The sequence below is a fragment of the Camelus bactrianus genome, chromosome 19, assembly GCF_048773025.1.
Source record: "Camelus bactrianus isolate YW-2024 breed Bactrian camel chromosome 19, ASM4877302v1, whole genome shotgun sequence".
NCBI lineage: Eukaryota > Metazoa > Chordata > Mammalia > Artiodactyla > Camelidae > Camelus > Camelus bactrianus.
The window spans coordinates 49200821-49221252 of record NC_133557.1 but is presented as its reverse complement, the minus strand read 5'-3'; the positions used below and the strand labels follow the sequence as shown (position 1 = coordinate 49221252).

At 46.3% G+C, this 20432-nt stretch overlaps 1 protein-coding gene across 1 annotated transcript in view; it reads right to left on the bottom strand.

Moving 5' to 3' along the window:
* LOC141574112 (trafficking protein particle complex subunit 9-like) overlaps positions 1 to 20432 on the bottom strand; it is a 152608-nt gene that overhangs the window by 100274 nt on the left and 31902 nt on the right. Inside the window, exons 5-7 of the mRNA XM_074347893.1 lie at positions 18319 to 19105; positions 13664 to 14236; positions 12112 to 12281 (exon numbers count right to left, since the gene is read on the bottom strand). The gene's annotated coding sequence lies outside the window, so the exon portion shown is untranslated. The remainder of the gene's footprint in view (positions 1 to 12111; positions 12282 to 13663; positions 14237 to 18318; positions 19106 to 20432) is intronic.

The following is a 20432-nucleotide window of genomic DNA, read 5'->3' as shown; positions in this document are numbered from 1 at the left end:
TATTATGTGTTTCTTGGCTAGAATAAGTCCCAAAGAAAATCCTTATTTCTCCTTTTATAAACTCTTGGGGAGCACCCTCCCGTTCCATCCCACCACATGTTTAAACTAGGGAGGGGATGCCTCCTCCCCACTCCTCTGGGCCATGGAGAGTGCATCTCCCTTCATACCCCTGGCCCCTGGCTCACAGCTAGCCCTCGTCACACTAACAGGGTGAGGTGTGAGTCCGGGGAGACAAGCAGGGCATGTGAAACCCTACCTTTCCCTCCAGTGTTAGTCACCATTAGGAAGCACCTGGGATATTCAGCTCCATGTCAGGACAGCCCTGTGCATGAAGGGGCAGGTCCTCTCAAGGGAAGGCTCGCTGTGGCCCAGAGATACCTGGGACAGTGTGAGTCTCTAATTATGGGACACAGTATAATGACACGCATTTTCCCACAGCCCTGAAGTTCATGGAGAACGTGGCTTCATCAGTAACAAGAAGACATTTATCGCCTGCCTACCCTTTTGTGTCATCTCTCAGTTGGCTGCTGGAGACAACATGCATATAAGTATTGGATCCCCTTAGGCCCCAACATATATGAAGTAACAAAAAATTCTGTGGCTTAACGTTGGTTCAGGGCGACTGTGTAACAGTTCTGACTCTGCTGATGCTTAATTATGGGTATAGGAACTATGGAACCTCCTCAAATATCTTTCATCATAAAACCGGCTTTTCTTGTTTTCCTGTTTCTTAGTAATTGCCAAAGACTATAAAATGATGGCTTCACACCAAACAGCAGCTAAAGTTTATGAGCCCTCTTGACATACCCACTGTGGTAATCACTTTACATAATTTCTAATTCTCACAATTCTACAAAGCAGATACGAACGTCCCAATCTCACAGACGAGGGAAAAACTCAGAACGAACTGACTCAAGCTCACGTGGCTCAGTGGCAGCTCGTGCATGCAAACCCAAGTCAAAACACTACACCCCTTCGTATATGTACCAAATCTCCTACCACCAATTAACACACAGCGGCGGGGTCAATACTCAGGGAACTCAGTACACTTTTGAGCTTTAAGGTGCTCCAGAGGCCGCTACTAGCTGTTTTCTAAATTCCCGGCTCACTGGTTTCTAACACTGGAAGAAAAGACCGATTTTGCCGTTGTTTACACAGCAAGTCTGAGATGTTCACAGCGAGATGACAGAATAAAACTAAAATATAAGCAGAACAATTTTTCCAGGTAGACAGACATAATGGACATTTTGCTATTCTGAAGCATCAAGCAAAGAAATCAAAACAAAATAACGTTGTTTAAGCCTTCTTTAACAAACAGGAAAATTAAGACGGTAAGAAGGTGCAACAAGCGCCTCCTATGGCTAAAAAGACCTTCCAGGTTGCCGGGAAACATGCAACACAAAAATTGCCTGTAGGATCAGAAACGAGAATCAGATAACTAAAAGCTTCTGTAGCACATACTGCACTTTGCTTCGGGGGAAGGGAGGGGTACTCAGTATTTAATCTGATATTGCTAATACTCCTGAATATAAACAAAAGCACAGGCTCATGGAAACTCATCTTAGAAGAGGAAAGAATCCAGTCCAGCCACTTCATTTCACAGGAGGTGAGACTGAGACATGGGATCTGTCCTCCTTGCAATCAGCAGCAAATCTCTCCTAGGCCTCATGTCTTGCACTGTAGCAAAAACCAACAGATCTGTACTAGGCCTATATTCATAAAAGTCGCGTCTGTATTTTTCCGAAAGTAGGTTATCTAAGTATCTTGCAACATACTTCTCAAAAAGCCAGGAAATCATACAAGTTTGTTGTAATACAAAAACATTTATTTACATAATAAAACAGCATGAGCTTTATTCTCTCTATTAAAAAAGTTACATGTCAAATCAATGTTTTGATATTTTAAACCTGTTAAGAGTGCAGGAAAAAAGATCAAAATTTTCTTTAATCACAAGAGAGAAGCTTATTCCCTGAAAATGATCAATGTGGATTTTTCTAAACTTAATGAATCTGGTCAGAATCCAACGAATTTAAATGTCTGAGTGGATGGTTACACGGCAACATGAAATCTGAGTTTTAACAATACACATTCTGTGTAAATAATCTTCACGGTCGTCTGCTTAAGGCAATTTAACTAGTCCCTGTCTCACTAGAATGATACAGATTTCATTAAAACTTCATATTGCGCTGAAAAAAAATGAATCCTTGTTACTTTAAGCCATATTCATATATATCATATATATACATATTAAATATGCATCAGTAATAAGCCACCCTCTTTAGTATTCAGAGTTGATCCTTCTAAAATATCTGTCATTGTGACAGCACATTTTTACTAAGCACCTCTTGGGTTCTTTGTATACAAGGCTACTAACTCTCACAGTCAGACAAGTTAAACGATATTACTCAAATTTCACAAAACAGGAAATGTACTTAAGCCATGAAAACAACTTATATATACATCAACAGGAAAGAAAAGAATAAAGATTTTCTTAAAATATTCACTGACAATCTTTTCTTCCATATTAAGACTACATAAAACCAATTCAGTCTTTGTAAGTATTTCTGTCAATAAGGGCCACTAGAGAAAAACAAGTAACATCATCAGCAGTGGTTGGACTTTCAAAGCCCCCTTCTCTTTTGCACTATAATTATTTTTATTGTTTTGTTTTTAGTGCTTACAGAGCACTAAAATACATAAAAATTAACTTTTTATGCCACTACCTGAGAATTAAACATTTGTGAAAATGTACAATTTTAATTTATGCCACTCTGTCTCACATTCTCACTGGTGTCTCCCCTTTGAAGGCCTCACAGGCTGAGATCACTAAAATCGGCCATTTATGGAGTCACAGGAGTTGGGGTAACCACTCAACGGGAGGCTGATTAGAGGAGCAATTAAGAATGCATCCTGTGCAGCCTGGGTTCCAGCACCAAGCTAGCCACTGCCAGCTGCGTGTGATTTGGGACAAGCTGCTCCATCTCTCAATCCCTCTGCTGCAAAAAAGGAGACACTGATACCTACCGTCAAACACCTATTATGAAGTAAAACATGAGGAAAGTATTTTAGCCTCAGGTAGGTGTCCACTCAGAGCGAGTTTGGTCATTATGATGATGAGGATGTTGTTAATAAACTGAGCTAGACCAAAAAGGAGAAATCACCTTAAAGGAGAAACATTTTAAGCCAATGAGCATGTCCTTTTGGATAGATTGCAGAATATTCTATTCAGTTTTTTAATAAACCAAGATTTGTCCATTAATAATAGATTTACAGGTTCATGGACAAGTCTCCAGAAAAAGAATTAGAGGCCTCTAACTTCTGAATACTAAGAAAGTAAATTTAAAAAAAAATCAGGGGGGAGATTATACCTCATTTGGGAGAGTATGTGCATAGCATGCATGAGGCCCTCAGTTCAGTCCCCACTAACTCCATTTAAAAACTTTTTTTTTAAGAAATGGGGAATTAAAGCAAAAAGATGGAGGAATACAGAATATTTTTTAGAGACTCATCTCAGAATTAAGATGGGGAAAAAACCATCAATTTCTCAGAGGAAATCTTGAGAACTATGTAAACTGAATCTGAGATGTCTAGTCTTCTAACATTATTCAAGAATTCATATTACCAAGCCTTAAAACTACCTGATAACCCACAGTTGTGATACTGATCATAACAGCTGCCAACACGGATGGAGCTCCGGCTAGGAATGCTCTGTTCTGACATCTCTGCCCCTGAGGCCTCACCAGGCCCTCTGAGGGAAGCACTGTTATCATCTTCCCCACCCGCAGATAAGGCCACTGAGGCACAGAGACTAAACCTGCTCCAGGTCATATTGACATTAAAGGATGTCTGTATTTCTGATGTTTTGCTTTGGACAAAGGAATATGAGATATCAATTCAAGGGAGACTGTTAAATAATCAAGTCTGTCAGGTCTTCACCTCAAAGAGCAGATACTATAAATTCCTGATGTAGGATGAGGCTGCCGCCACAAACTGACTCAGCTTGAAATTAATATCCAAGATGAAGCAGCGAATACACGTAAATATTCACGATTGTCAACTCCGCTCACGGGTCTGGGCCCTTCACTGCCTGAACGGGGGTGAAATCCCCACCCCTGTCAGGGAGGGAAGCGTGGCTTTTCCAGGTCTCACCAAGGCTTCACGGGCTGTTTCCCCCCAGACTGTCCTCAACAATTAAAAATCTCTCAAGATTTTTACACCATGCAAAACTGAAAGACATTTCTGCAGATGGAGCACTTTCTCAGGCTTAAACCTTTTTTGCCTACACTCAGCAGGGGGGGGGGAAAGAAACAAGACTCTGCAAAGTCTCTGAGTCTCACCACTCACACTAGTAGAAAGGCCACAGCACAAGATGACTCTTCAGAGTGCAGGGTGAGAAGAAAATAAAGCCACCCCCAACCACAGGCACTCCCAGAGACAGCGCTCAGCAGTCTTCTGCACACTCACGGTTGTGCAGCCTTCATCACCATCTATTTCCAGAACACTTCATCACCCCAAAAGAATCCCCCTGTCACTAGCAGTCACTCCCTAACCCCCCCTCCACCTAGCCCTTTGCAACCATCACCTGCTCTCTGCCTCTGCATGTGCCTATTCTGGGCATTTCAGATCACTGAAGTCAACAATATGTGGCCGTTTGTGTCTGCTTCCTTTCACTTAACATGCTGTTGTCAAGGCTCGTCCATGTTGAAGTGGTATCAGAATCTCTCTCTTTTTTTTTTTTGAAAACGTTAAAGTTTATTAGAGGGTTGTAAGTAATATCAAAAAGAGTAGAGTGGAGCATAAGTGATTGTGTTTCAAAGGGAAAAGGGCGGGTTGAGCAGTCAGAGTGGACTTCCCAGAAGAGGTGGCCTTTTTCATTTTCCTCTTTTTTTTTATTCACTCTTACGTCTGAATAATGTTTCACTAAGTGGAGATTCTACATTCTGTTCATCCATTCAGCAGCTATGTATGGACGAGGTCCAGAAGGATGAGGGTAAGTGGTGACTTGCAGGGATGTCATTTAAGCAAAGGGCAAGATGTGCTTTCAAAAACAAAGCCAACAATCAGAGGCGCAAGGAAATTCAGTGCGTTTCTGAGCAAAGTGCATGCTTGCTTTGGCAGGACAACCATGCAGGGCTGGGGAGGATATTGGCAGGATCACGGCGTGGGAGTCACCTGAGAAGACTCCCCACTGTACGCAGCTCAGCCAATTCTCCTCCCTCATCCTGTATTGTTAGACCATGTTTCTAGGTTTCTCTTATTTCAAGTAATAGCACTTTAACTACATATCTGATCATCTGCATCAGACCACTTTACCTCCAAGGCACAGAAAATTATTCACTAACCGGAGCAGCTCCAGGACATAACGGTGATGGATTAGGGAGTCCTGCAGCATCCCAGCCTGCATGCACAAACCCCACATGTGCCCTGGTGGTGTCCGGAAAATAAAATGCATGGAAATATCTCACTGTTGGTACATGACATCTGCCCTCAAATTGCCCCAAAATCATGCTGGCAAAGCACTACTCAGCCCTCTCACTACAAAAAAAAAAAAAAAATGCTAAGAAGGCAAATTTAGGCTCTTCCATTGAAAACCAGCAACCATCAATGCCAGTATCTGAGCTGGAATGCTCCTGACTTCTAAAACCACTGCGCCGTTACTTTTCAAATATGGAAATCATATATGTATTCTACGTAGATGATATTACAGTAGGATTTTTCTTTTCAAAATTTCCAGTTGCAACATTAGCACAAGAAAGTTTATGTTTCAGCTTTAAAAAAAAATCAATTATCTTCCACTTTCTTAATTTTGAACCTATTATTATTTTATAAATGGAGTCATGCTGCATAATATAAACAAACTGTTTGATTTCTGCAAACAAGACCTTTATGACCTCACTATTTCAGAGCAAACTTTAATGATGTTTTGAGAGGTGGGGCCTGGGGTACCCACTAACAGCTTTTTAAATACTGACAAGGATGTGCTATTAAGTAATGCAATGGCTCTAACTCCACATTAGCTCAGAAACCAAAGAAACTACACCAAAGCCTTACTTTATCATTTTTAAATTTTGCTATTCTTTTGAATATTAAATTTCTTAAAAGATATGATTTTTTTTGAGAAAGACAACAGCTGTATTAAATTTCCTCTCACCAAGAAAGCAATCTTTATCAAGAATAAATACCCCATGGAAATCGAAATGACTGGACGTTTCTAGCTAAGTGAACATGCAGATCTGAAGAGAAATCTAAATCCTATCAGATCTCACTCAAACGAGCTCAACAAAGTCCTAGGCTACCCTGGAACTTAGCTCTTCTGTTCCAAAAGTTGGCTGAGCTAAGATCATCACACAAGGCAGGGAAGGAGAGAAGAGGAAAGTCCACCTGGCAGCCTCCATCTCTTTTCTTCCAGCCAAAAGTCGCCTCTCGGGCGACCCCGATAACAAGCCCTCCCCATAAGGAAATCCGGCATCCACACTGCCCCTGCCTTCCCCAAGAAGCCCTGATGCCCCTCTCCCAGCCTGTGAATGGTCTTCTAGTGACCCCCCCAGTTGGTGGCACCCTCCCCCTCTTCCCCGCTACACACACACACACACATAGAGCAACGGCAGCCTTCCCAAATCACAAAGTTGATTACATCACCCCACTTCAAACCCTTCAGAGGCTCCCTGGTGGAATTCTAGCCCCGCCCCCGACACTGCTCACCCAGCCTCACCCCAGTTCCCAGGTCCCCAGTGACCTCAGGGACCCCCTGTCCTGCTACTACTTCCCACTTGCCTCCAGGCTCATTTTGATTGTTTCCCAAGGAAGAATTCCCTCCCTCCAACCTCCGCAACTTGTTCCTCTATTCCTAGAACATTCTAGGCTAAGTCAACTTCTGACACTGCTAAGCTCACAAGAAGCAAATACATTTTGCTTACTAATGTGGGTCCACCCTCTCTCCCCTAGACACACAGAAGTGCGCGTGTTATGAATAAATGAATGACGGGATGGGTCTCAAAGGGACAGACAGACCTGCTCTCGCCCGTCCCGACCCTTCTGTCTGTAGAATATCAGAAGCAAAACCAGAAGTAACTTTAATGAGGGTCACTTTCTGCTGACACCCTTCACTGCCTCGTGTCTGTTAAAGTAAAACCCAACATCTTCCAAAGCCCTTCACCCCAGGCTCTCTCCAGGGTACTCCCCAGCAGGGGAACACTCCACCCTGGACCACACAGGGCACTCTCCCCAGGTCCCCACCCCACAAGCCTCCAGGCCTCTGCCCTGGCTGCACCTGCCACCTGAGCCACACTCTTGACTCCTTCTCCTGACTGACCCTTACTCTGTCCTCACGATTGAATGTAGAGCCCATTTCTTCCAGGAAGTCCTCTCTGATAATGTCCTTTAGGTCTTGACAGGGCTCCATCTATAGCAACAGTACATGGTGACCAACTAGGTGTTTGCCCACTCCTTTGAATCCACGAACTCTTGGGGGCCACGTGGGAAGGAGTGAGAGACTACAAGAGGGGTGGGGGAAGCAAAAAGCAAAAATCACAGCCCAAGTCCCAAATTCAAGGTTTCTTTCTCAGAGAAAAGTATAAACTATTTCACACGTGTGCAATTTGGCTACTATTTTTGTGGCTTGTGGACTTGGTGTTCTAGTCCAAAACCCAGATTACATGCAAAGAAATGTATATATTCATATCCAAAGGAAACCAGAGCTGCTCAACAACAGTTTGCAGTTAGAATAGAAAAGAACTTTGAGAAAGGCAATCTCTCTCTCCCTCTTCTTTCTTTTCTGGCATCATATAATTTTAGAAGTATTTGCGTGACTAAGAGATGGCTACAGCCCATGATTCTGCACTGGAGTGTTTGGGGCTGAGGAAGACCAGATTACATTCACTGCGTAAATGCAATCACACCAACACACTGATAGGTGCTGTGGTGGTGGAGCTGATGTTCCAAAGCAGGCAACCTTACTCTGTAAGAGAACTCTAAATAGAAAGTAAGAAATGCAATGTTCTGTACTCAATTTCATTCGATATATGGGTCATTAACTGATAGAATATCTTCACTAATGTAACCCAAAAATAAATTGTCAAAGTCGATTTTCTCCATCTGACCCTTCTTTGCTAACTTTGGATATCAAACCCTCACCCCATACGGAAAGCTCAGACCTACGCTGCAGCAGGTTACATCCCGTGGAAGAAAGCCTATCACGGGAGAACTGGAGAGTTTCCCTTCAGAAGCTGCTAAGTCTGGTTTTGCACCTGTACGTCATTTGCAACCACGTCATCGTCATGGAGTAAGACCTTACCTCTGTGGGGCGAAAAGCACTGCGGTGCTTCCGAACCATCAAAGAACACTGAGCTTTGTGAAACAGTCCTGAGGCACTTAAATCGTACTTTTTGTGAAAGGCTCCAAAACTGACCCAATTCACCAATCCAGGTACAACAGGGAGGTACCGGAATTAGTAGAGAGAACATGCCCTTGAAGTTTGACAAGGCCCTGCTTGAATCCTGCTACAGCATTTACTAGCCGCTAAACGGACCAATTCCTTAACCCCTCTGAGAAGGCTTCCCAATCCGCAAAAGGGGGCTGCCACCGCCCAACTTGGAGGCATGGATAAGAATGCAACACGCAAATAGGGCTGCCGACTGGTACCTGACACCGGGCCTGACTAACTTCCCTCCGCTGCCCTTCTCCCCGTTTAAACTTGCACTGTTCCCCCTGGTAAGTATCAAACCCCTGGAAAAGACTGCCCGAATCTTCTGTGTATCCCTGAATACATGCATTACCCTTAGGAGGCCAGAAAAACAACTGCCTCCTCCCCAGTCACTATCAATGTTCTTAAGAGTCTGGGTATTTTTAACTCAATTTTTCAGGGAGACTATTCCAGAACTTTGCAAGCACCATTCTCCAGGTTGGCTCCCCTCCCAGGGCTCATCCCTTCTCACCTCAGATCCTCTGTCTAATTGCCTTCTGTTCATTGGAAAGCGAGTCCAGTAGGGTGGCGACTCCCAAGGACTCCCTCCCTCCCTCACAGGTGAGTGTGACTTACTTTCTCCCCACTCCAACTGCAGCTTTTAGAAGTCTACCCTCCTGGAACCTGCAGACTCTGCATCTTCCCAAGACACACATGTGGCCACGACCCTCCCTTCAGATTTCTTCCAGGCTGGCCCTGCCCAACCCCCGGCCCCTTAAGGATAAATGGCATTAGTCTGAAAATCGCAAAAGCCGCAGACTGACACACCAAAGCTGCATGGTCTGGGCTTTCCTCCAACCCAGGCACAGCCCTGCCCCGCCTCAGCCTCAGTCTGCAGCTCTCAAGATGATCTAATTCACATGCGTGGCTGTGAACACCAGCTAAGAATGACGACTCCCAACGTGTATCTCTAGTCCGGCTCCTTCACCTGAGCCCCAGGCTCATAGACCCGAGTGTCTCTTTGAAGTTCTAACTTGGATGACAAATGGCATCTTAAAAATGCCTCATGTCCGCCATTTACTCTGGAATTCGATTCCTGGCAGGTACCTCCCAGACACCCCATTTTAGTAACAGCCCCAGCACCCACCTATGTGTTTGAGGTCACATTCAATTTCCACTGTTCCCTCCCCCAAGCCCTGCCCTGGAATCAGTCCTGTTATATCCGTCGCTAAGCCCATATCAAGTCTGGTTCTGCAGGGACCATGGCCGGAACCCCACAAGCTCACAGCATGGTGCACTGAGTCACAGTCCTCCAAAGGGTGCTCCCTGGAGGGGGAGGCATCTCCTGCCACTGGTCACCTCAGAAGGCACTGTATTCTCACAAAGGAGGCCCAGGAGAAGGGACTCAAGGTTCTCCCGTGGTCTGAGTTTGAAGGGCCCGAGGTGTGGGGGAGCTCCTAATTAGCAGACACACTTGCCAGTAAGCAGATGAGGATGGAGGAACCCAGGCAATGCTGTTCTCACTCCGACCCCTGGGCTCTCGGGAGCCACGGGAAAGGCCTGTGTCCAGGGCATAGCCCGGCCATCACAGATCCCAGCCTGCATTTGCCAACCCGGACAGACTAGACTCCTTCTACTTGCGAAATTTACTTCTGATCCGTTCCCCACCCACAATGTGATGGACTCATTCAGATATTCTGGCCTGTCTCAAGCAAGACAAATTCAGTGAAAAGTGAAGTGTCCACATTTGGACCAGAGCATGAAAGGAGAAACAAGGCCTCATGGTCAGCATGATGGTGGTGGCCAAACACTTCCACCGGGTGAGATTAACCATGGTGGGGATGAGAATCCAAGGTCCTAGGTCGGCCAAAGCATCTTCCTTCACAGTTGACTGGGGTGTTGGAGACTCACTACCGCAAACTAATGACAAGGCCGACAGTGGTGGACATCAGCTGCAACAGACACGGAGTCAGCTATTTACTGCCAACATGGGTTAAAAGTAAAGGCCGGTGCAGAGAGGCCTGCACGGCTGCTGAGGCAAACCACAGACCCGGCTCTGAATGCCCACTGGCTGGAGCAGAGTGGAAGCTACGGTCCCCTTTAGCAGTCTCTATGTCCACCAGATCCAGGTGAGCCAGCTAATTAGGAGAAGGACATGTTGTCCTGATACTCAGAAAAACCAGCCTCGTAAAGGGAACAAAAGAGTGGCATGGATTTTAGTCCCACTTCTGCCCCTTTATGAAGGCAAAGTAAAGTAAATGGCACGGGGAAGTTGAATGCAAAAAAAAAAATTAAATAACCAAACGGTGACTGATTCCTCTAACAGTGTCCCCTGCAGCTGCTCACCCCCGAGCCTGCCACTTCCTCACCAGTGACCGCCGGTCAGGAAGCGCCGTCACGCACGTCACACAGAGACAGCCAGGAACTGCGTGCTGAGCAGATTTGTGTAAAAGCAGGAATCGAGAAAGATGCTGCAGGATTTGACTTTACAAGTTTAAATACTCCATGAAAAACATCCCTCAGCAGCCGCCTAAGTGAATTTGCATCTCACTTCTTCAAAACAATCAAACAAATTTAATAAGAGCACATTTGTCACCAAATATAAGGAGGACCAAACTGGTTCCTTAAAGCAAGGATTTTAAGAGGTATCAAACACCAGTGGGTGATGTGCTAAAAAAAATTAGAAAATAAAAAGATGACAAGGATAATACATGGATCAAGGCAGCTGTTAAGTTTTTGCTTTTTAAAGCGATGGAGACAGCACGGAGGGAGATCTAGCTATTTCCAATGCAGGGTGTGCACAGCCCACATTTTCAGATGCAACAACATGCTCACAGTGCAGTACAAGAGAAAAAGGAATAAAGAAAAAGGAAAAGAGGAACAAGAGAAAATTAGAAACACACAAGAACAAAAATGACTTTAACAGCACGTACAAGAATTTACGTGAGTGTGTGAGGCCAGGGACGCAGGGATGGTGAGACCCACCCTCACCTCCTGCACCAGGGAAAGCAGGGGCCTGAGGGGATCGGCGCTGCCGGGGGACCCCAACGTGGTCAGCGCCCCTAACCAAAACTCCACATACATGGGTCTAGGCAGGTCTTAAGCTACAAATTGTGGTCACATTTCAGGCTGGACAGTTTTACGCACTTCCAGCAAGAGTAGCAGGAGAGAATTAGGCTCTGTTCCTGCACCAAAGCATTGTTTAAAAAATTAATGTCTGCGGAATAGTAAAAGCAACAATGGAGTAAAAGTGACTGGAGGAGAACGTACTTGACCCGAGCTCACTGGCCACATTATCTCACTGACGTTCAGATGCTGGCTGAGCCCTTACGGTACCAAAACAGACAGACGCACCAGGAGGGAGGTTTAATGCGCTGCTATATTTTGATGCCGGGAGCCATGCCTGGTACACGAGGTTCTGGGTAAACAATGGTGACTGCGTCAACCACTATGGGCTAAGCACATATCCAGCTACTCTGCCAAATCCCAAGGGCAGACTTCAAAACTCAGAAACAAGCAGGCATTCTCTGGTGGGTCTGCAGACTCAGAGCCAAGCAGTTGCTGAGCAAAAATGTCACCAGTGCCTCCTGTGACAAAAGAGGAGGCACTGGCCAGGGGGCTGGGACAGTGCTCCAGGCTTCCACTGCTCACCCACCAGTCAGTCCAGGGGGAGAACATGGTCCCTGCTTACGTTGCACCAATGCACCTACCTTGACTGACGCCTGGGGGCTCAGCAGGAGGTGACATGTGAGGTGAACGGAGCCAGCCTCAGAGTAGCACGGTGCTGGCAGCTGTGCCCTCAGCAGTGCCCAGGCTCCTAAACCTGACACCTCATCTCCAAGGAGCAGATGGGGAGCGCGGGCATGTAGATCACAGGGCCCTGTGAGGACAAGAACAGATCATGGCCACGACATGCCTTGCCCCTTCCTTAAGCATGTGTGGGAGGAACAGAAAATTCATCCAGATCCCGCTAGGCATCTCACGCAGGTGGGTCTCAGGTCCTCTTGCCTATCACTCACAGGGCTGTTCTGGATATTCTTTTTATCAATTCTCTTGCATCTTCTCCTCCAACTTACCAACAACCAGAAAGTAGAATCTGATCTTAGTTAAGTTCAAGAATCACAGAGCACCGCCTCCACAGCGGGGCCGGCAGCACTTGCCAGGTCCTCCGACCGTCACCTGTGGGACCGCCATGAGCCCTCTCCAGACTCAAGGCCCGAGGCCGTAGGCCGGGGTTACACAGATTCTCTCACTCTCCCCAGCAAAGGGAGACCACCTCTCAGCAAAGGCATCTCACCCTCTTCTGCCCGAGGGACAGCACAATAGATACATGGGGAAACAGAGCAGAAGTTGGAGGGTTAGGCAGCCCAGAAGAGCTCGTCTGTAATTCCGAGGCAAAGTGGGGCCGTTGACTTAATCACAGGGACAAAGTGAGGATGAACATTTCTCTGCTGTTTCCCATACTCCGTGATACGCCTTTCCCTGCATAAGGAGTTCATTCGGAGGTACTTGGCGGTGTTTCTGATGTCCTAACATGGCATGCTGGCTGTCGGGCAGGAAGAGAGGGCCTGAGCCGAACAGGTGCTGAGCCTGGGAGGCAGGAGACACTGGCTCCAAGCCAGCTCAACCAGCGCCTCGTTCTGCCTCTCGGGATTCAGCATCTCATCTATAAGCAAAGGGATGAGACTCTCCCAGGAAAGGCTGCCCAACAGAAATGAAATGAGAGCCATGTAAAGAAAGTTTCCCAGTTGCCACATTTAAAATGGTAAACAAAGAAACAAAGCAACAAACAAAAAACAAGTACTAGAAACTGATTTTAAGGACATATCTTACATAATCTACTGTATGTAAAATACTATCATTTTGACATGTAATCAATATAGGAAGTAACAAGATAGTTTATATGCTTTTAGTAGACAAGCCTCAGCGTCTCATGTGCATTTGAACTACAGCACATCTCAGCTCAGACCAGCCTCCTCCCCAGTGCTCCTAGGATCAGTGGCTGTGGCTACTCTATTGAACAGCAACTCCAGGGGTCACACCAGGGTCCTGGCTGAAAAGCAGGAGTAAGTGTCTACACTAACACTAAAAGGATCTCTCTGAAACAAAGGCGGATTCACTTTTAAATGTCTGTAAACCGGCGGGCTGCACCTCCCTCCCACCTTGGCTACAAGACAGTCCTATTACGTGCTGATCCCTTTCTGAATGGAGAGAAGAACTCCGGCACACAGCCAGGGTGGACTGGCCTCCAGGTAAACTTACCTGCTGTCAGTGTCCAGTCCCATGAATTCCCCCTTCTCAAACGGTATGCAGAGGAGTGGGATCTTGTTCCCAGTCTTGTCAGGGGTCCCATCCAGCAACTTGGACTTGAGCAAGATGAAGAGTGACTCAGTGAAGTCCTCGATCCTCTTCTCCACCACCCTGTAGTCCTCATAGATTGAAGGCCATGTCGGTGCGCGGCTGCTTGGCTACCTCCCCATGCAGCACAAAGACAAAGAGCTTAGAGTCATTAAGCGTGGTGCCATACAGCTCCTCTGCACGTGGAGCTTCTCGAAGGCCTTGGCCGAGAGGCAGTCGGTAATGGTGACAAGGCCCACGACCGTGCGGTGGGTCTGGAAGCCACTCCATCCATTCTTGGGCGCATAGTGGTGCCTGTAGTGCATACAGAGTGTGCCCTGGGATCTGCACGGGCTGATCTGGCTCACCAAGGAGATTCGTTTATAGATGCAAAAGAAATTCTCCTCTGAGATGATCCCCACTGGTTTGACCACCACGGGAACAGTCTCATAGTCCTCAGCACACTGCACGTAGTCAGGGATGCTCATGTTGCAGGGCCTGCCGAGAGGGGAGAGGAGATCGAGGTAAATATTGTGCTGTGGGCTGTGGGCGCCTCTGGGTTGCGGTGACCTGGTGTGTACCAGCCAGAAGGCAGGGGAAGCACAAGCAAATCCAGGGGTACAGTTTGTCCTTCAGAGCCTGCACTTGGCTACCGTAGCTCGGATCACATTACCCAGCTTTTGGTCTAGGATTCCTGCCCCTGCACAGAAGGGTCATTTCTTGTTTTCTGTTTCCAAGCACCTAGCAAGGCCCTGATGCAAAGTCACTGCTCAAAAATGCGGAATAAAGAAATGAAAAAAGGAACTGCTTTCCGCAACCCCCTTCAGCAGAATATAAAGAAAAGGACAACAGTAGGAGCAAAAGATATGGATTTCAATTCCAATTTATTTGAACCCCTAAGATGCAGAATAATGGATAAGAAAACTTGCCTTGGGGAGGAGGGTACAGTTCAGTGGTAGAGCACGTGCTTATGATGTACGAGGTCCCAGTACCTCATTTTAATAAATGAAACAAATAAATAAACCTAATTACCCTCCTCAAAAAATATTTTTTAATTCAAAATTCAAAAAACACCTTGCAATTGACACAACATTGTAAACTTGACTATACTTCAATTAAAAAAAAAAAATCCTTGCCTTACAAGAATATATCTGGATTACGGAAGTTTGCAAATGTAAAATGCCTAGGGTACCACCTGCATAAAAAGGGGTGACTACAAATTTACTATCCCTCCTTTATGAGCTATATTTCCGTCGGGGGGTTATAACCTCTCAGAGCTAATTTTCTCACATTTAAAAAAAAGTAAATATTACCTGATTCTCAGTACTGCTGAAGAATCAGATAACCCTATGAAAGCATCTGACCCACAGAGGTTACTCAATAAATGTTTGTTGAATGAATGAATAAACAAGCAAAGTGAATGCTGCTCCCTGCCACAGACCATCATAATGGTACTGCTTGGAAATCCCAAACCCACGTTCCACCCGTCTCTTCACTAACCATGTGGGTGACCTGGGCAGGCCTGTGTGCTTCTCTAAGCCCCAGTTTAATCGTGAATAGAAATGAGGGCAATAACACAAACCTCAAATTGTTAGTGAGTCAGTAATGAATCGTACCCCAACTTTGCAAGATGGAACCATTAAGGAAAACTGGGCAAAGGGTCCATAGGCCCTCTCCATATTATCTCTTACAACTACATGGGAATATACATTATATCACAAAATAAAACTTCTACTTTTTTAAAGAGGCTATTGAGGTTAAATGAGCTCACTGTCTAAAAAAAGGAACACACAGAAAAAATAGGACAATGCCCAGCACATAAGATACACTCAGTTAACATTCCCACTGAACCCACTGGTCCCTCCAACTTCAGAGAAAGAGGTTGGGTCCTCGTGGCAAGAGGCCACTGCACCTGAAGCTAACAAAGCTAATGGTGCTCACTTCCAAGAGCCCCTGTCACCACCCTTGTTCTAATTTTCTACTTGTAATTTTTTTCTTTTTATTAAATAGAAACTCCCAATTGCATAGCCTTCACCTGACTAGACATCATGATGGCAGCCTTTCAAAACCTGACCACAGAGATCATGATGGCAGCCCTTCTTGGTGAAACAATAAAATGAAAAGCCATTTCCACAAGACCTCTGTGTAAATCTACTAGGGAACTTCATCCTGGACTGAGGAAGAGGACTGGGGAGGAGGGGGCAATCTGGGGCATAGAGAACTATGGGCCACCTGTCCCACGATGGACTTTAGACTCAACCATCACCCTCCAGGATATTTAAAATACACAGCGACATAGTGCTATGGGCAAGATTTTTTTTTTTTAATTCCTGAATCCCTTGCAGGTCTTGTTTCTACTGAGACACAAATAGATTATGTGTATAATGTTTCACAAAAGCCTTAAAATATTATCACCCCAAATTGACACATCAAGAAACTGTGGTAGAGAGGTTTGTCACATTGTACAAGATTAAAGAGAGGCCACAAAAGACACCATATTTAAATCCAAGCCCCTGCTCCAGTGCTCACACTAGAAAGTGTGACATACTGCCCCTTTTCTGCCCTCTCCCTGAAATAAATCTCTGAAGAGTCTTTTCTGTGCCACCTGGAATCACAACCACATCAATTTTCCACAAAGAGCTATGTCACTCCTTGCAGGACGTAACAAAATCTAAAGTGTTGGGATGTGAGGAGAGATTTGCATTTTCTGTTTCTCAAAGGAAACATGGCTTTAAAAGAAAATGAAAACACTTATCTAGTGTAAGTACTCATTATGCAGAGAAAGAAACGGAGGGTCACAAGAGATGAGGAAAGGGCCTTATTAACAAATATTGCTTCAGCGCAGCATCAAGCCAGCCCTGGACACTGCTGGGGGAGGATCTGGGAGGCCCAGGAGAATGAGTGTTAGAAAACGGAAAGAGAAGAAGCATACAAGGCCCTGTCTCTACACCACCATACCATGAAATTCCACCAAATTACCCAGTATGGGGGCAGCCAATAATAAGGTGGTATAAACAGGTTACAGAAACCTGGAAGTCTCAACCATAGTGGAAATTCCAACATTTACTATGTTTTTTTCCCAGTTCAAGCATCAACTCAGTGGGCATTCTGTACCAGGGACTACACTAGTCCTGGTGTTCTCCCAAATACAGATCTCTATTACCACGTGTGCAAACCACATAAAGGCCACCAGAAGAAAAGCGCTCACAGATAAGATGGAATTACTGAAACTGAAAGCAGCCAAAGAGCATATATTACTAGGAAAAACTGTGCTGATAGAAATGGACTCATGGACATAGAAAGCAAACTGTGCTTAGCAGGCAGGAAAGGGGAGATTAACAGATACACATTAATAAATATAAAATAAATGACAAGGACCTACTATAGAGCACAGGGAACTATATTCAATTTCTTGTAATGAGTTGTGTTAAAAACAATCTAAAACATATGTATATACATATGCATATGTTTATAACTGAATCTCTGCTGTACACCTGAAACTAACATTGTAAATTGACTACACTTCAATAAAAAATAAATTAAAAAAATAAGTAAAAATAAAAGCAACACCATTAAGAAAAAAAAAAAAAGAATACTGTAATCCCCTTAGCTGTAGGTGCTGGAGAATCCTGGTTGCAAGCACCAAGTCCACTGGATCACTCCAGCACTGACTGTCACCCTTTCTGACCATCAGAGAGTCACTTGGCTTCACTGAGGTTACTTTTCTCTTCTGTGAAAGTCTACAGTAGCAACTAACGATGTATAGAATCTCATCATTCACAAGCCCAACAATTAGTGAGGACTTCCCATGGGCCAGGCTCTGGAGAGATGAAAAGATACGGTCCCAGATATATTCATGGGTAGAAGAAGTTTATGCCATTAAGACATTTATTCTTCCTGTTTTGATAGACAGATTCAATGCAATTCTGATTAGAATTCCTACCAGACCTTTCATGGAATGTAACAAGTTAATTTATGGTCAGGAACAGCCAAGAAACTTCTTTAGAACCACCACTGGGGAGGGGTGGATAGGTCATTCATTTCCACTGTTCTTTCTGAAGTGATGAAAACGTTCTGGAATAATAATTATTGCACAACTGTGAATATGCTAAAAGTTGCTGAATTGTACCATTTAAATGGATGGACTTCATGGTGTGTGAACAGTATCACAATAAAGCTGTTATATGAAAAAATATTTCTTGAGAATTATTTTTCCCTCTATACTACTAGTCTGCCCCACGATTTAAGAAAAACAAAAAACCAAAACCAACCAAACTGTGCCAGGAGCTCTTTAGGACTGCAATGTCCCTGGGTCTCCAACGCCTCTGGTGGTGCTGTTCCTGTTAACGCACCCTAGCTGGGCTGGGCTAGTTAGGGACTGTAACTATCTTTTTAAAATCGATGGTCACACGTTTCACCCTGGGAGAGGGAAGGAAGAAGCATGTCACAGCCTCATGCCTTTAGCTCATTTTTAACTGAACCAAGCCCTGCTTTCAACACTGTAATCCCTGGCACTATAAAAACACGTGACATCAACAAGCACCGCCATCATAACACCTGAAAGTGTTCAAGGTACTTACCTGGGGCAGAAACACTGAGGGAGGAGACAGAAGCTTGCTCAGCACTGAGGATCCACTTTCCCGACTCCACCAGAAGCTGGGCTTTACAGCAGGAGGCTCTCAGCCCAGGGAGCAGCGCCCACTCCGCTGAGCTTGTCCTCAGGGAGCAGGAAAGGAAGAACAGGGCAGCCCCGGGGTCGCAGGGCAGGGAAACCGGGGGGGGGGGTGTGGAAACGCGGGCTGCAGCCCCGCTCGAAGGCCAGCCCCAGCCCCAGCCGCCCGCCCCTGTCCGGGTCCGCAGACCCCGCCCACCCGGGACACAGGCCGCCCAGGGGCGGGGACGGGACGGCGGCTGAGGAGAGGCAGCCCGGGAGAAGAGGACTTGAGGGCGGGAGAGGGGAAGGGGTCGCCAGCCGCGGACTGAGGGGAGCCCGGCTGGATGAGAGGCTGCAGGTGCACACCTGGCCATGGACAGGTGTGGCCGGGACGCCGGGGTAGGTGGCGCGGGCAGAGGGTTCTGGCCCGAGGAATTCAGCTGAACACAGGCTGACTGGCGCCCTGGAGGCTGTGACATGCCGACCGCCCTCCCGCAGCCGCCTGACCCCTTTCACCCCTTTCCCGGGAGCCCCCCACCTTGCACTTCCACAGCCAGAGGCCCCGGCCCCCCAGCAGGAGCTAAAGGCCTACCGGTCGACAGAGCTAAGAAGCCTTTGGGGCCGATCCCCGGCTCGGAACTGGAGCTTCCAACCCGTGGTCCAGCTGGCACCGACTGCCCATGCGCAGGATGGCCAGCGATCCACTCTGGGTTCTGCGAGAGAAGGTGGGACAGCGAGGGAGGGAGAAGATGGGAGGGGGAGGAGAGGAGGGGGAAAGTGGAGGGAGACAGATGGACAGGAAGTGCAGAGAAAAGGGAGGGATCTGGAGAGGGGAGGGTCATAGCAGAGATGGAGAGAAATAGCTCTACCTCTGGGGACACCCCGAAGGAGGCGGCAGTCCTGTCTCTGTACCATTCTGTAACACTTCAAGGCCAGCAGCTCATGTTTTACCTTTCTGATCCAGCCCTCCATCCGATGCTTCTGCAGAACCCCTATGGTTATCACACCCGTTGCCCCTACGCGGAGCTTGGTTTTCTGTTGCTCTGGGAACCAAGAACCCGCAGGTGTTGTCGCTCAGAACTACCTTGGGAAGAGTACCTATTCCCCTTTTACACGCTGGGAAACAGCCAGGCATGATCTCTGCCTTAGTTCCACTCTCCCAGGTGTTGGGCTGGCGGGGAGCGGGGTGGTACAAGATCAGAGCCCCAGGCAGAGCAGACTGCCTGAGTGTTGGTGCACAGTCCCCATCCCTCCTGGGTAAACCACACCCCAACCTAGTGGAACCATCAAGGGCTCACAGTAGTTCCCTGGGTGTGGGAGAGCTATCCTCATGTAAAGGAAAAGCCCAGCTGGGCTAACAAGCTAAGTCAGAAATCTAAGTGTGATAAGTGTCGGTTTACTGATCTAAATTCTGCTGGGCTAACTCGTAAATCTGAAGTTTAGTGTCAGTTTACTGGACTAACAAGCTAACTCTTAAATGCAAGCTCAACAGGTGTCAGTAACGTGATCTATTACAAGTTGATAAGCTCCAGTGTACTGATTCCTTGCTTTTTGTTGTCTGAGCCTTATTGGCTAATACCCCTTACTTGTAATTAACCCTTTAAAACGTCATGTGCATGTCTTGGAGGTGCTCAGAACTTCGGAGCAGAAGCCCCTCTGAGCCCGCCGGCATAATAAATCTGAGTACTCCAACCCTCCCAGTGGTGCTTGTTTCTTGGCTGGCCTGTTGTTTCCATAACACTCAGTTCCAGTGCCCAGCTTGCTAGGTAGATAGGAGTGTTACCGAGTCCAAATTCATTCTCCTCAGTGCAGGACAGGCCAATAAGTTGGGAGACCAGGTATTGGGGCAAGGAATAGCAAGTTTCTGTAGACCTAGATGGCAAACTAATGTCCTGGAAAACCATCTCCCCAAGTCAGAATTCAGGGTCCTTTCCTACGTGCTTGGTTGTTGCAATCTTCCTGGTGTAGGAATTCCTTCTTGTTAGAATCCTTTGTTCTTGCAGCTATCTGCCTGGGTCAAATCTCTGTAAACCTCCAACA